The following is a 13553-nucleotide window of genomic DNA, read 5'->3' on the forward strand; positions in this document are numbered from 1 at the left end:
GTCTGGACTGTATCTGGACTGTGTCTGCAGGTTGTATGACTGAAGTTTTCTTGCCTCTGGTGTCTCTGCCCTGGTTGGTGAGCAGGATTATGTCTAGGGACATGTAGAGAGGTGGCTGCCTTAGGAAGCCTTTAGGCAGCCTGTCTGCTGATGGGTGTGTTGTGTCAACTGAGACGATAGGTAGTGTTTTGTTTTTTTTTCCCCGTTCATTCTCCTTTTGTATTTTCCATTGAAAGATTTTTATATGTGGAACCTTCCTTACATTTCAATAATATATTCCCTTTAGTCATGGTATGTAAACTTTTAATGTGACTTTGATTTTAGTTTACTATTTTTTTGTTTTTATTTTTAGCTGTGCAACGAGGAATGCGGTATTTTAGTTCCATGACCAGGGATGGTACCCGCGTCCCCTGCAGTGGAAGCGCAGGGCCCTACCCACTCGGTGGCCAGGGAATTCCCTGAGTTTACTATTGTTTTATTGATGATTTTTTGCGTCATTATTTGTTAGGGATTTTGCTGTGTGGTTTTCTTGTAGTGTCACCGTCTGACTTTGTATTAGAATAATTCTGGACTCATAGAGTTTGGAACTGTTCCCTTTTCTTCAATATATTGGGGAAGAGTTTAAGGAAGGGAGTTCTTAATTGTTTTTAAATGTTGGGTAGTGTTCTGCAGTGAAGCTCTCCGACTTTCCTTTGTTGTATGATTTTTGAATAGTGATTCAGTCTCCTTACAATGTGTAGGTTTGTTCGGATTTAAATTTTTTTCATGGTTCTATCTTGGTAGATTTTGTTTCTCTAGGAATTTATCTATTTTAGGTTAGCCAATATTTTAAAAAAATTATTTATTTTTGGCTGCGTTGGGTCTTTGTTGCTGCAGGCGGTTTTTCTCTAGTTGCGGCGAGTGGGGACTCCTCTTTGTTTTGGTGTGCGGGCTTCTCACTGCGGTGGCTTCTCTTGTTGCGGAGCACGGGCTCTAGGTGCACGGGCTTCAGTAGTTGTGGCATACAGGCTCCGTAGTTGTGACTCGTGGGCTCCAAAGCACAGGCTCAGTAGTGGTGGCACGCGGGCTTAGTTACTCCTTGGCATGTGGGATCTTCTGGGACCAGGGATCAAACCTGTGTCCCCTGCATTGGCAGGTGGATTCTTAACCACTGCACCACCGGGGAAGTCCCTAGGTTAGCCAATATTTAGACATAGAATTGTCTAAGTATTTTCTTCTAAATTGAAAAAAAAATTTTTTTGTAGGGTCAGTTGTAATCTTTTATAATGTCCCCTCTCTCATTTCTGATTCGGTAATTTGAGTCTTCTCGCTCTCTTTTTTAAATCTAGATAAGGATTTGTCCATTTTGTTCTATTTTTCAAAGAACTGTTGTCTTTTTCTGTAGTTTTATTCTCTTTCATTTGTCTAATCCTTTTTCCTACCTTCTGCTAGCTTAGGCATATTTTGTTCTTCTAAGATCTTTTTACTTTGTTCTTTTTCAAAAAAAGGAATTTTTTATTCACAGTGTAAATTCACAAGGGAATTCATTACAAGTGTGGAATAGGATAAGTATTTTAAAGAGCAATGCAGTTCTCATCAACAGAAAAGAATTTTTTCCCCCTATTTCGCTTTCTCTTTAGTTTGCAACCATAATTTCATATAGATAAAATAAACTTACTGTCATAATCGTTTCACAGTATGTATAAGTTCATTATGCTCTACACCTTAAACTTAGAGTGATGTATGTCATTGTATAAAGAGTTGTTTATACAACTCATGTTACTGTGTAAATAGTTGGTTTTAAAAAGGCAAAGAATTACAACACGTTGGACAAAACAAAGAATAATGCAGTTTATAACAATTTAAAAATATGTATTGCTGTTTTTAAGGCAATGGTTAGTGACCTAAATGATCACATGCCTTAGTCCTCCAGTCTTAGACTCCAGGTCCTGTCCCTGAGTTTCTGAAACGTGAGTAGTATGTTGAATTTGACCTTCTGCATTAATAGGGAATAGAAACGGAAAAGCTATTTTATAGGGTGTCATTAGGGAATAGATCATTCTACCCATAGAGAGTTTTGTATTTGTAATAGAGACTAGTCCCCATTATTTCTTTTTAAAAAAAATTATTTATTTTGGGCTGCGTCGGGTCTTAGTTGCGGCATACGGGATTTTCGTTGCTACATGCAGGCTTCTCTGTAGTTGTGGCCCGCGGGTTCCATGGTGGGTGGGTTCTGTAGCTTGTGGTTCTCGGGCCCCAGTTGAGTCGCGCGAGCCAGTAGTTGTGGAGTGCGAGCTTAGTTGCCCCACAGGATGTGGGATCTTAGTTCCCTGACCAGGAACCGAACCCGGGTCCTCTGTATTGCAAGGCGGATTCTTTACCACTGTACCACAAGGGAAGTCACGGCATTCTTATTTCTTAAAGTTACTTCAATTAATTCCCATTTAGGAAATGTTCCTGGATCCAACCGATGATCCATGTCAACCCCTCCCTCTGCTCCAGGAGACTCAGGTTTCGAGATCACTGAATTGCTTCCGCCTCACTAGCAGGATGTCAGAACAACCTGAGGGCAAAAATAGCTTTTTATTTAAACTCTTTTAGTCTTAAGAGGAAACATCTTGGCTTCAGACGTAATTGGCCCACACAGCCGTAACCTTTTACCCGCAAACTCTTGCAGAGAGTAACTTAAACCGGCCAAGGTACTGGAAGCATCAACCTCTCTCTGCTCCCAGTTCCTCCCTCCGGCGCTCAGTGAGCACACCTGGGTGCTCTACTCGCCCCGCCCCTCACTGGTAGGGCCCCGCCCCTCACTGGTAAGGCCCCGCCCCTCACTGGTAGGGCCCCGCCCAGCCCCCGCCCCGGAAGCCTCGCCTCTAACTCCAGAAGCCCATTCCTAAGGACCCGGAAGCAGAGAGCGCGGAGCGAAGGTCACGGAGCGGAGCGTGCGTGTCTTCTTTCTAGCCTAAGTCTGTACAGCGCGGTACCGCTCTACTCCGTCCTTGGGGTGTGGGAGTTTCTAGGGACTTTAAACCCCAGCGTCCGGCCCTACGCCCCAGTAAATCCAGACGTCGCCCTTACGGGTCGGGTATTTTTTCCCTGGGTTTGAAGTCTCGCAGAGGCCAGTCTTCTGACTCTTCTGCCTCTGGTCCACGTAGACACCGCTTTTCGCAACATTTTCCTGCTTATAACGTTACTTTCCCGGCCTCCCTTGTGAAGTCCTCTTCCGCGAGGTGGATGCGCGACCCCCAGCCTCACCCTCTCGGCCCCTGGAGGGCAGCGCCGGTCGCCCCGCTCCCGGACAGCCCGCGTCCTCTCCCCGGTCCTGGGATTCTGGAGAGCTCGCCCCTCTCCGGAGACCCCCTCCCTCCCAGCCCCTCTGTCCTCGCGTCCTCCTCAGGCCGGTCCTTCTGCTTCGCAGGCCTCTCCTTCGTAGTCAGCCCTTCCCCGCACCTCGCGTACGGGGCGGTGACCTGGGCCAGACGCGGGAACACCCAGTGTAGTTACTTCCCCAATTCCACCCCGTTAGAAAATATTCCCTTCTGGTAGATGGGCATTTTATACATGAGTGAATGGAATCAGGAAAAGCAGAGACAGAGAGGCTGAGATCGAAGTAAAAAAACTGAGGAGAAAAGAATGAGGGAGAACCAGTGGGAACATAGAGGGTGGCTGAAGGACGTGCAAAGATAGTTAAATGAAAGTGAGTAAGTCTTGAAAGTAGCAGGTGAATATAATGGAGAAAGAACTTAAGCCGGATCTGCAGAGATTGCACGGCAACATAAGGAAGGGGACCTGGATCAGCCTTAGAAGGGGATAACAATGGAGTCACTTCACACAGAGTAGGGGGAGATGATAAAAGAGTTGGAACCTTGGCCTCCAGAGTATCATGGTGCTGGGAGAAAAACCGGACAAAGAGTGACAAGAAGAGCAGAGGAAGAGAGAGAGCAGGAAGGAAGCACAGCCACCTGGGGTGCCCGAGAGTGGGGAGGAAGGTAGAGTAACAGAGACGGAAGGAGTGTAACTGGAGGCATGGTGTAACCGCAGAGATGGGGGAAGAAAGAAGTATATAGAGATTTAGGACAGTCATACAGGTTGAGGAGAAGGACCATCAAGAGGGGGAACAGTTTGCAGAGCGGGGCAGGACAGGTGTGAGGGAAGAAATGGAGAGGAAGGGCAGGAACAGGAAAGTAGAGGAAAAGAAATAGAGAAAGGCAGAAACGAAATAGGGAGACAGATAAACAGACTGAAATGGAAACACCTAATAGTGCAGATGGAGGGGGAAAGTGGATCCAGATGGGTGGTGAGTTGTTTGGATGTGGATGATTATGTTGTGATAATAATGATTTGAGTCTTTAGAATCTAATGTATTTAACATTTGTTTAAATTATACAGGTGAGGATGAGAATTGCACAACTCCTGCCTATAAGGCCTGTGCATTTTGTAATTATTTGTATCAGAAGAAAACTTCCATTTGCAAACCCTATTAAGCAGAGAGGCAGTGACTTGATTCACTTAGATGTGGGTCACCCCCTTCCCTTTTCCTGGTGTGGAGTAGAGCTCAGGGGAGAAAAGTGGAGCAAGAAAAGACTGACTGTGTCACTACATGGTGCCTTTTAAAGGAACATTGAAAGTGTGTTTTGTAATGGATTTACTTCTTTTCTTTTTGTTTCTTTACATTTAATTCTTTTGTAGCTTGAAATAAATCTTAGTTCATTCAATTTCTTTGTTCCTCTGAATAATTTTTAACTTCTGAAAGAAGCTTTGCTGGCCTCCAATATTCTATACATGTCATTCATTGCATCGTTAAGAAGGAACTATGTAATTTCCGCATTTAGGGGATTTTCCTGTTTTCCTTATGCTTTCTGTTTGTAGTTTTATTTCATTGTGGTTAGAGAAGATACTTTTTTTTTTTGTTTGGTCTTGTCAGGTCATAGTTCCCTGACCAGGGATCGAAACTGTGCCCTTGGCAGTGATCGTGTGGAGTCCTAACCACTGGACCTAGCACCAGGGAATTACCATAGCCTCAGTTTTGTTTTTTTCAAAACGTTGACACCGGTCTTCTGGATTAAAAATAATAAATTATTGCTTTTAAAAATTTGTTTCAAATTTATCCCTGGCTTGAGTGACTTAGTGACTCTGACTCCCTCCATTCCTGAGGGCTGAGATCTGGGCTGAGGGGCTCTGCTCTGCGTGGGGATGGATCAGGGCTGGTCTGTGACCTGAAGGGGATCGTCGGGTCCAGCTGAGGTGCCCGCTGCTGCTGTGTACGTGAGGGCCTCACCAGGAGGGGAGAGTGACTTGGTTTTTTGTTTGTTTTATTTTTGTTTGTTTTTGGCCTTGCCACACGGTTTTTGGGATCTCAGTTCCGTGACCAGGGATTGAACCTGGGCCACAGCAGTGAGAGCCTAGAATCCTAACCACTAGGCCACCAGGGAAGTCCCAGGGAAGCGTGATCTGAAGGAAAGTGTGGGAAACTTCACCTGTTGGTCTCTGTGTGGGAGTTTACTGTCCTGAGTCCCTCCTGGGACAGTGGGCAGCAGAGGACCGTCTGTTCTACATGCTGAGGGCTTCCCTGTGTGTGTGGTTGTGACTCAGAAAGGGGGTGTATTGATTCTAAGCATTAAACAGTATCTTTCAAACTTTCAAGATTGACTGCTAAAGAATCATGTTGCCTAAGGAGTATGCCCGGAAGAGGAGGAAGAGGAAAGAACTGGAGTTTGGAATGGCTCTTTCTCAGGTAAAGTCATATTCTCAGTTGATTATTTCATCTTATTTCTTGAAATGCCATTCTTTGGACTCACTAATCTTCTCTGACTCTGAAGTATCCTGCCTGACACCTGTACATCACAGTCACCAGGGCCTTCCTTCAGGGCCTGTCATGTCCACTTGGATTCCATCTCCACACAATCCTGTGACCTGGATCTGACACTTGTGAAGTTTCTCTGCTGGGCATAGTCCTGGGCACGGCTTCACACCCATGGATGGGTCAATGCTGTTGGGCACCAGGGATTGTAAAGGGGCCCCATCTGAATGCACTGTCCTCTCTTTACAAAACAGAATGAAAAAAAAAAAAAAGGAAAAAAAAAAACAGAATGAAGAAGCTACACGTGGAAGGCAGATATTAATATGCAGAAATGCCTGGTAAGTTCTGGAAGAGACCAATAAGGAGAAATTTGTTCTGAGTTTTTATAATACATTCTCAGCTAAATGACTCTGTCACTGATTTCAACATCTTCATGATTGGGAATGGAATGGCAAGTTCAGAAATAGACATCAGTGATAGGAGGGTGTTTTATTCCATTATCCATTTTAAACTATGAAATCAACCTAAATTGTTGAGATTTGGAAGTTCTTGGAATCAGTTTTGATACCTCCATTCTTCAGTTTTTTGTCTTTTCACTGTGTTGGTTGCGTCCTTTGACACATAGAAGGTTTTACCTCTGATGTAGGTAAGGTTTCAGCTTCATTCTTTGGCAGGGAGGTATCCAGTTTCCCAGCAGCATTTGTTAGTGAGACTCTCTTATTTTCATTTTGTCGTCTAAGCACCTTTATGAATACATTTTACATATATGCAAAGGATTATTTCTGAGCATTCTCTTGTGTTCATTTGGTTTATGTATCTGTGTTTATACCAATACCACACAATCTCGATTGCTTTGTGATATGTTTTGAAATCTAAAAAAGGGAGGTCCCCGTCTTTCTTCTTATTCAAGAGACTTTGGGCTATTTGTGGTTTTTTGAAATTCTCTATGACTTTTAGCATGATTTTTTCTGTTTCTTCAAAAATTGCCATGGGAATTTTGACAATCATTCCATGGAATCTGTAGCACACTTTGGGTAGCTGGGATACTTTAAGAGTATTAAGTCTTCTCGTCCATGTATATGGAATGACTATTTATTTGTATCTTTTTAAATTTCTTTTAGCACTGTTAAGTAGTTTTCAGTGTATACTTCTTTCACCTTCTTGGCGAATTTATTCCTAAATATTGATATTTCATTTGTTTTTAATGCTATAATACATAAGATTGTTTTCTAATTTTTCCTTTGATACTGTTCATTGTGTATAGAAACGCAACTGAAAGTTTTTGCATGTTGGTTTTGTATACTGCAATTTTTCAAAACATGTATTTTGATATAGAGTTTTCTTGTCAAAAGGTTACGGCTTCTTCATATCAAACCTTGTCTAGGAAAGAAGATAATTTTACTTCTTTTTCAATTTGGATTACTTTGATTTCTTTTTCTTGTCTAATTGCTCTGGCTAGGGGTTTCAGTACTTTGTTGAAGAGTAGTGCAGAAAGTATGCATCCTTGCCTTCCTCCTGATCTCAGAGGAAAAGCTTTCAGTCTTTCATGTTTGAGTATGACTTTAGCTGTGCTCTTTTCATAAATGGTGTTTATTATGTTGAGATAATTACTGTTTCTAGTTTGTTGAGTGTTTGTCTTTTTTTTTTTTTTTCTAATATTTATGTTTATTTATTTATTTGGCTGCACTGGGTCTTAGTGGCAGATCCTGATCTTCCATCTTCATTGTGGCATGGGAGATCTAGTTCCCTGACCAGGGATTGAACCTGGGCCCCCTGTATTGGGAGTGCGGAGTTGTAGCCACTGGACTTGGACCACCAGGGAAGTCCCAAGTGTTTATATCTTGAAAGTTTGTTGCATTTTGTCAAATGCTTTTTTCAGCAGTAATTGAGATGATCCTTTGTGACATTTTTTTTTTTTTTTTTTTTTTTTGTGTTACGCGGGGCTCTCACTGCTGTGGCCTCTCCCGCCACGGAGCACAGGCTCCGGATGCGCAGGCTCAGGGCCCACGGCTCACGGGCCCAGCCACTCTGCAGCATGTGGGATCCTCCTGGACCGGGGCCCGGACCCGCGTCCCCTGCATCGGCAGGCGGACGCTCAGCCACTGCGTCACCAGGGAAGCCCCCTTTGTGACATTCTTTCCTTTATTTTGTTAATGTGGTGTACCACATTATTGATTTTTGTATGTTGAGTCCTCCTTACCCCTTATAGTGATATAAATAAAATCCACTTGATCATGATGTCAGGTCTTTTTAATGTGGTGTTGAATTTGGTTTGCTAATGTTTTGTTAAAGATTATGTATCAATATTCATCGGGGATATTGATTTCTAGTTTTCCTTTCTTCTGTTTTTGTCTGGGTTTGGTATCAGAATCATGATGGCTCCATACGTTGAGTTTGTGAGTGTTCCCTCTTCAACTCTAACATTTTTAGCAAGATTAGTGGTAATTCTTTTGTAAATGTTTGGTAGAATTGGGTTCTGGGTTTTTTTTGTTTGTTTGAAGTTTTTGATTACTGCTTGAATGTCTTTAGTTATAATTGGGTTCAAATTTTTTTTATTTCTTAAGGATTAAGATTTAGTAGGTTATATGTTTCTAAGAATTTACCTGTATCTTCTCCATTCTATAATTTGTAGGCATTTTTGTTCATAATACTCTTTTATAATCCTTTAAAACATTTCTTTGACATTATTTGCAATCTCTCCACTTTAGTTTCTGTTTTCAGTTATATGAATCTTTTTTCTTAGTCCAGCTAAGTGTTTTTCCATTGAATTTTTCAAAACGCCAACGCTACTTTGCTTTTATATTTTTCTGCTTTGTATTTTGTTAATCTCTGGTCTAATCTTTATGATTTACCTCTTTCCTTTTGCTAAATTTGGGTTCAGTTTGATTACTTTCCCCCTACTTCATAGAGGTATAAAAATAGATTTCTGGTTTGAGATCTTTTCTTTTTCTTATTTTAAGCATTTAGATTTCCTTTTTAGTACTGCCTAAACTGTGTGTTCAAAATTTTGGTATGTTGTATTTTCATTTTCAGCCCAATATTTAAAAATTCCCATGTGATTTGTTCCTTGACCCATTGGTGCTTTAAAAATGAGTTGTTTAGGGAATTCCCAGGCAATGCGGTGGTTAGTGCTCCACACTTTCACTGCTTAGGGCCTGGGTTTGATCCCTGTTTGGAGGACTAAGATCTCACAAGTGGCGTGGTGTAGCCAAAAAGGAAAGAAAGAAAGAAAGAATGAATGAATAAAATATTTCAACTTAAAAAAAAAGAATGAGTTGTTTAATTTCCACAATTTGGGGAATTTTCTTTTTTCTTCTGCTGTTTATTTTTAGTTTTATTTTATTATGATAGAGAACATACTTTTTATGATCTCAATCTCTTAACATTATTAAGATTTGCATTTTGCCTTAATACATGGTCTGTTGTGGAGAATGTTCCATGTGTGCTTGAGAAGCATGTTTCTGCTGCTCTTGTTGGGTGGAGTGATCTGTACATGTCTGTTATGTCTACTTGGTCTACAGTGTTGTTCAGGTCCTCTGTTTCCTTGTTGATGTTCTCTTTGGTTCCATCCATAAGTAAACATGAGCCATTGAAGTCTCATACTATTCTTGTGCTGTTTCTGTCTTCATTTCTGTTAATGTTTGCTTCCGTTTTCTTGGAGATCTAATGTTATATTTGTATATTGTTTTTGTTTTATCTTTTTGATAAATTGACTGTTTTATCATTATATAATGTTTTTTGTCTTTTTATTTTTTTCTGGTATTATGGAGTCACCCCTGCTCTCTTTAGGATGGAATATCTTTTCCATCCTTTCACTTTGCACCTTTCCGTGTCTTTCGATGTGTGAATGTTCACAGTTTTAAATCTCTGATATGCTCTCTCTGTGGCTCTCGCTCTCGCTCTCGGTTTTCCTCCTGTTACTTCCTCTAGTGGTCCCTGCTCAGGAAACCTGTACAGTGGTGAAAGGCAGGAACCCTGGCCAGCCTGCTTCACTGCACTGTAACTTCAGAGGGAATGCATCAAGTATTTCCTTTTCATCATGATGTTTGTTTGAAATGTGTTTTTTAATAATAATTTTTTTCCACATTCTTTTTTTCATGATTTTTAGTTCTCCAAGAAGTTTATAACTTCACTGTTGTGATAAACTTTTTCTTAATCTGTGAAAATAATGTAGAATACTACTATTCTAATTTTGAATCGATTTTTAAATAATTAATGAATGGCTGCGTTGGGTCTTTGTTGCTGCGTGTGGGCTTTCTCTAGTTGCGGCAAGCAGGGGCTACTCTTCGTTGTGGTGCATGGGCTTCTCATTGCAGTGGCTTCTCTTGTTGCGGAGCACGGGCTCTAGGTGCGTGGGCTTCAGTAGTTGTGGCATGCAGGCTCAAGAGCTGTGGCTCGCAGGCTCTAGAGCGCAGGCTCAATAGTTGTGGCTCACACACTTAGTTGCTCCGTGGCATGTGGGATCTTCCCAGACTAGGGCTCGAACCTGTGTCCCCTCCATTTGGCAGGCAGATTCTCAACCATTGTGCCACCAGGGAAGTCCCAAATCAATGTTTTATTATTAGAAAAAACAAGGAAACTCTTGGCCCATTGTTAATGCCCAAGTATGTAAATTTTAATGGCTGAAGTTGTATTTATATTTTTGAATATAGTTATTGAGATTGGAGTTAAAGTATTTTTTTTTATGATCATACCATTTTTCTTTTAGTAGCCTATTATGGAATCATGTTGACAAACTAAATTCAGTACAGTTGATACATTTTCATTGTCTGAAAGATGCTGAAATACCCGTGAATAAAAGGGTGATTAAAAAATTGAAAATATGTCAGGAAACAACTATCATTTCAGTAATTTAGTGTGGACATGTGTGTGCATAAGTTCATGGATGTGCACGGCATCCCTGGTTTAGATAAACAACATGATTTTAAAACTATGTATTACATCTTTTGTAGTCGAAATTATATCTTCAGTATACTCATTGGCCTTGAATTTTTTCTATGCTATCATGTTAACGGTTTAAATTGTAGTAAGATTACTAAAATTTTTAATATATGTGTGTGCGTGCCCACATTTATAATGGCCTTTCATGCTTTTCTGCATTCACCTTGGACTTTTTTCAGGTCTTCTCAGGTATCCCTCTGTGTGTCCTTTTAATGCTCTCTGTTACTTACCTGTTTGATTTTTAAGTTTCAGTTTCAGAGCCCAACCCTCTGAGTTTAGGTGCTTGCTGTGTCATTTGTTAACTCCTTGACCTGAGTCAAGTTTCTCAGAGGGTCTCTGACACAGTTTTTTCTTCTGTAAGATGGGAACAGATCTTTCTCTAATGAGCTGTTACGTTGATGATATGTTCATACCCGTAAAGCACTTTATAGAGTACTGTTTAGATTAATATTACAGTAATTTAGAGTAATAAGAAGTGTTCCAGGGACTTTCCTGGTGGTCCAGTGCTTAAGCATCCGCCTTCCAATGCAGGGGATGCGGGTTCGATCCCAGGTCAGGGAACTAAGATCCCCCATGCCACAGGACAACTGAGCCCCTGCTCCACAACTAGAGAGAATCCCGTGCGCTGCCCTGAAGAGCCCACACGCTGCAATGAAAGATCCTGCATGCCACAACAAAGATCCCACTTGCCACAACTAAGACCTGACACAGACAAATAAATAAAATAAATTAATTAAAAAAGAAAAGTATTCCCAAACTTTTAATCATTGTTGTTATAATCATCATAATTGAAGATTTTGACTTTTCTCTAGAGCCATTGTGGACTTTGTCTCTCTCAAGACGCCACTCAGACTGCAACTCATCAAGATATTGACTTTCAGTTACTGTGTAGAACATAGTATCAAACGCATCTGGATAGACAACCCATTTTTGAGTTTTATTTATAGATGTTTCATGGATTTTCCACAAAGATGAAAAACCCTTAGTAATTGGAAGATATCATAATCTCTTATGAAAAAGCATAAGAAGTTAAAATTAGAGGCACATAATGTCTCCCAATACTTCTACATGGACCTGGTAGAACATACACTTCAACCAAGTCAATCCTTACCCCTTACTCCTCTTTTCCTTTTGTATGAAGATGTGAACTCTCCTCATGGCTCCTTGGTGAAAATATATTTTCATTTTAGGAACGGTTGACTTTTGAGGATGTGGCCATCGAATTCACTCAAGAGGAGTGGGAATGCTTGGACCCTGCTCAGAGGGCCTTGTACAGGGACGTGATGGTGGAGACCTACAGGAACCTGATCTCCTTGGGTGAGGATAACTTCCCTCCACAGCTGGGATTTGCCTTTGCATCTTACCCTCTGTGCCTCTTGGGAGGCCCTGTTTCCTTTGATCTGAAAAGCCTGTGGACTCAGACATGAAGTGCCATCATGCGTTTAAACTGACCCTTTCTTTGGATAATCTGTCCATTTCATGTTACATCAGGAGTTGTTCCAGAGCTTAATTATGTATAAAGCTCAATGGCAAACTTTAAACAAATACCCAATTTCCCATTTTCTACCTTTTGGCTTTTGACTTAGTGTTTCTAGGAAGAGAGCTCAATATTTGCATATTATATACTGTTCCTGATGCATTTAGAAGGAGGCAGTGGATGAATTTGTGAAATATTTTTCCTGACCCACCTGTAATGTCCTCACTCCTCAGTTGAAGAAGGAGCTGTGATTTTCAGAAAACCGTAGCACTTTACATTTTTTGTTCTGATAGGCAGTTCTGTTTTTGATCTGAATATTATCTCCCTTTTGGAGCAAGAGAAAGAGCCCTGGACTGTGATGTGTGATGTGAAAAGACCCAAAAACCGAATGGGTGGGAATGTGTGAGAAGTGTGAACACAGATGGGATCTCGTAAGGGCAGAGAGGAAGCCACAACATTAATAGTGTTTGGGAAACTTTTCTCACGGTGGAGAGTTTTTTTTTGGGAAAACAGAAGTTCATTTATTGAAAAGTCTCAGAGGATAGTTTTCATCTCCTGGAGTTATCACCCTGTCCTTCATCATGGAAAATGCTTTCTTTTGCCCTGCAGTGGTGCTGCAGCTCCACCAGAGACAAAGGCAAGGTCTTTATCATGATCTACAACACTCATCGTCTGGCTTTTGTGAACTGGTTGCTTGACTTTGAGGAGCATGAGGCAGGCTGTTTTAAAGGGGTCTCTTGCCGCTTCATGTCTCCTTCTGGTCTTGATTCCCCTGGATGCTCAGTTCTTAGTCCCCGTAGATCAGAGCTGATGCGTCTGGAGTCCCACCTCTGAGCCCATCCCGGTTTGATCAGAGTTGCTGTACTTGGAAGAAGTAATCAGAAGATGTGGAAAAACTGGCTGCTCTGTATTCCACGTGGCCCCTCAGCACCTGCCGTAGCTGTCTCAGGTCCTCTCTGCTAGTTTAGATCCCTCAGCCATTTCTTCTGTTCAGGAGTGTGTGGAACAGCTAGGTGGATTGGATCTTCTGTGCTTGTACTTAGGAAAACTGTAAGGACAGTGGATGGAGAGATCCTCTTTTTGATCCTAAATACTACCAGGAGACCAGTGGTGAATCTGTCAGGCTCTTAGCTTGGCATCTGTGGATTGAGCACATGGTCCCATCTCAAGATCCTTTAATGTCTGACCCTCACATGTTGCATTGTTTTTTGCTCCTGTACTGCTCTCCTTAGTCTCGGAATGTCGACTCTTCCTGATTTTACATTCTGCTTAGTTTGTATGATTTCATCTCTTAAATTCCTTTGCAGTATAGTCCTAAGGTCTGAAATTTTATCTGGTTTCTTTGCTCTGATAATG

At 41.4% G+C, this 13553-nt stretch overlaps 1 pseudogene; it reads left to right on the plus strand.

Moving 5' to 3' along the window:
• The first annotated feature begins 5641 nt into the window (after window positions 1–5641).
• Window positions 5642–13553, plus strand: part of LOC136140961 (zinc finger protein 160-like) — a 73698-nt pseudogene continuing 65786 nt past the window's right edge.

This window comes from Phocoena phocoena, chromosome 20 (assembly GCF_963924675.1).
Source record: "Phocoena phocoena chromosome 20, mPhoPho1.1, whole genome shotgun sequence".
Classification (NCBI taxonomy): domain Eukaryota; kingdom Metazoa; phylum Chordata; class Mammalia; order Artiodactyla; family Phocoenidae; genus Phocoena; species Phocoena phocoena.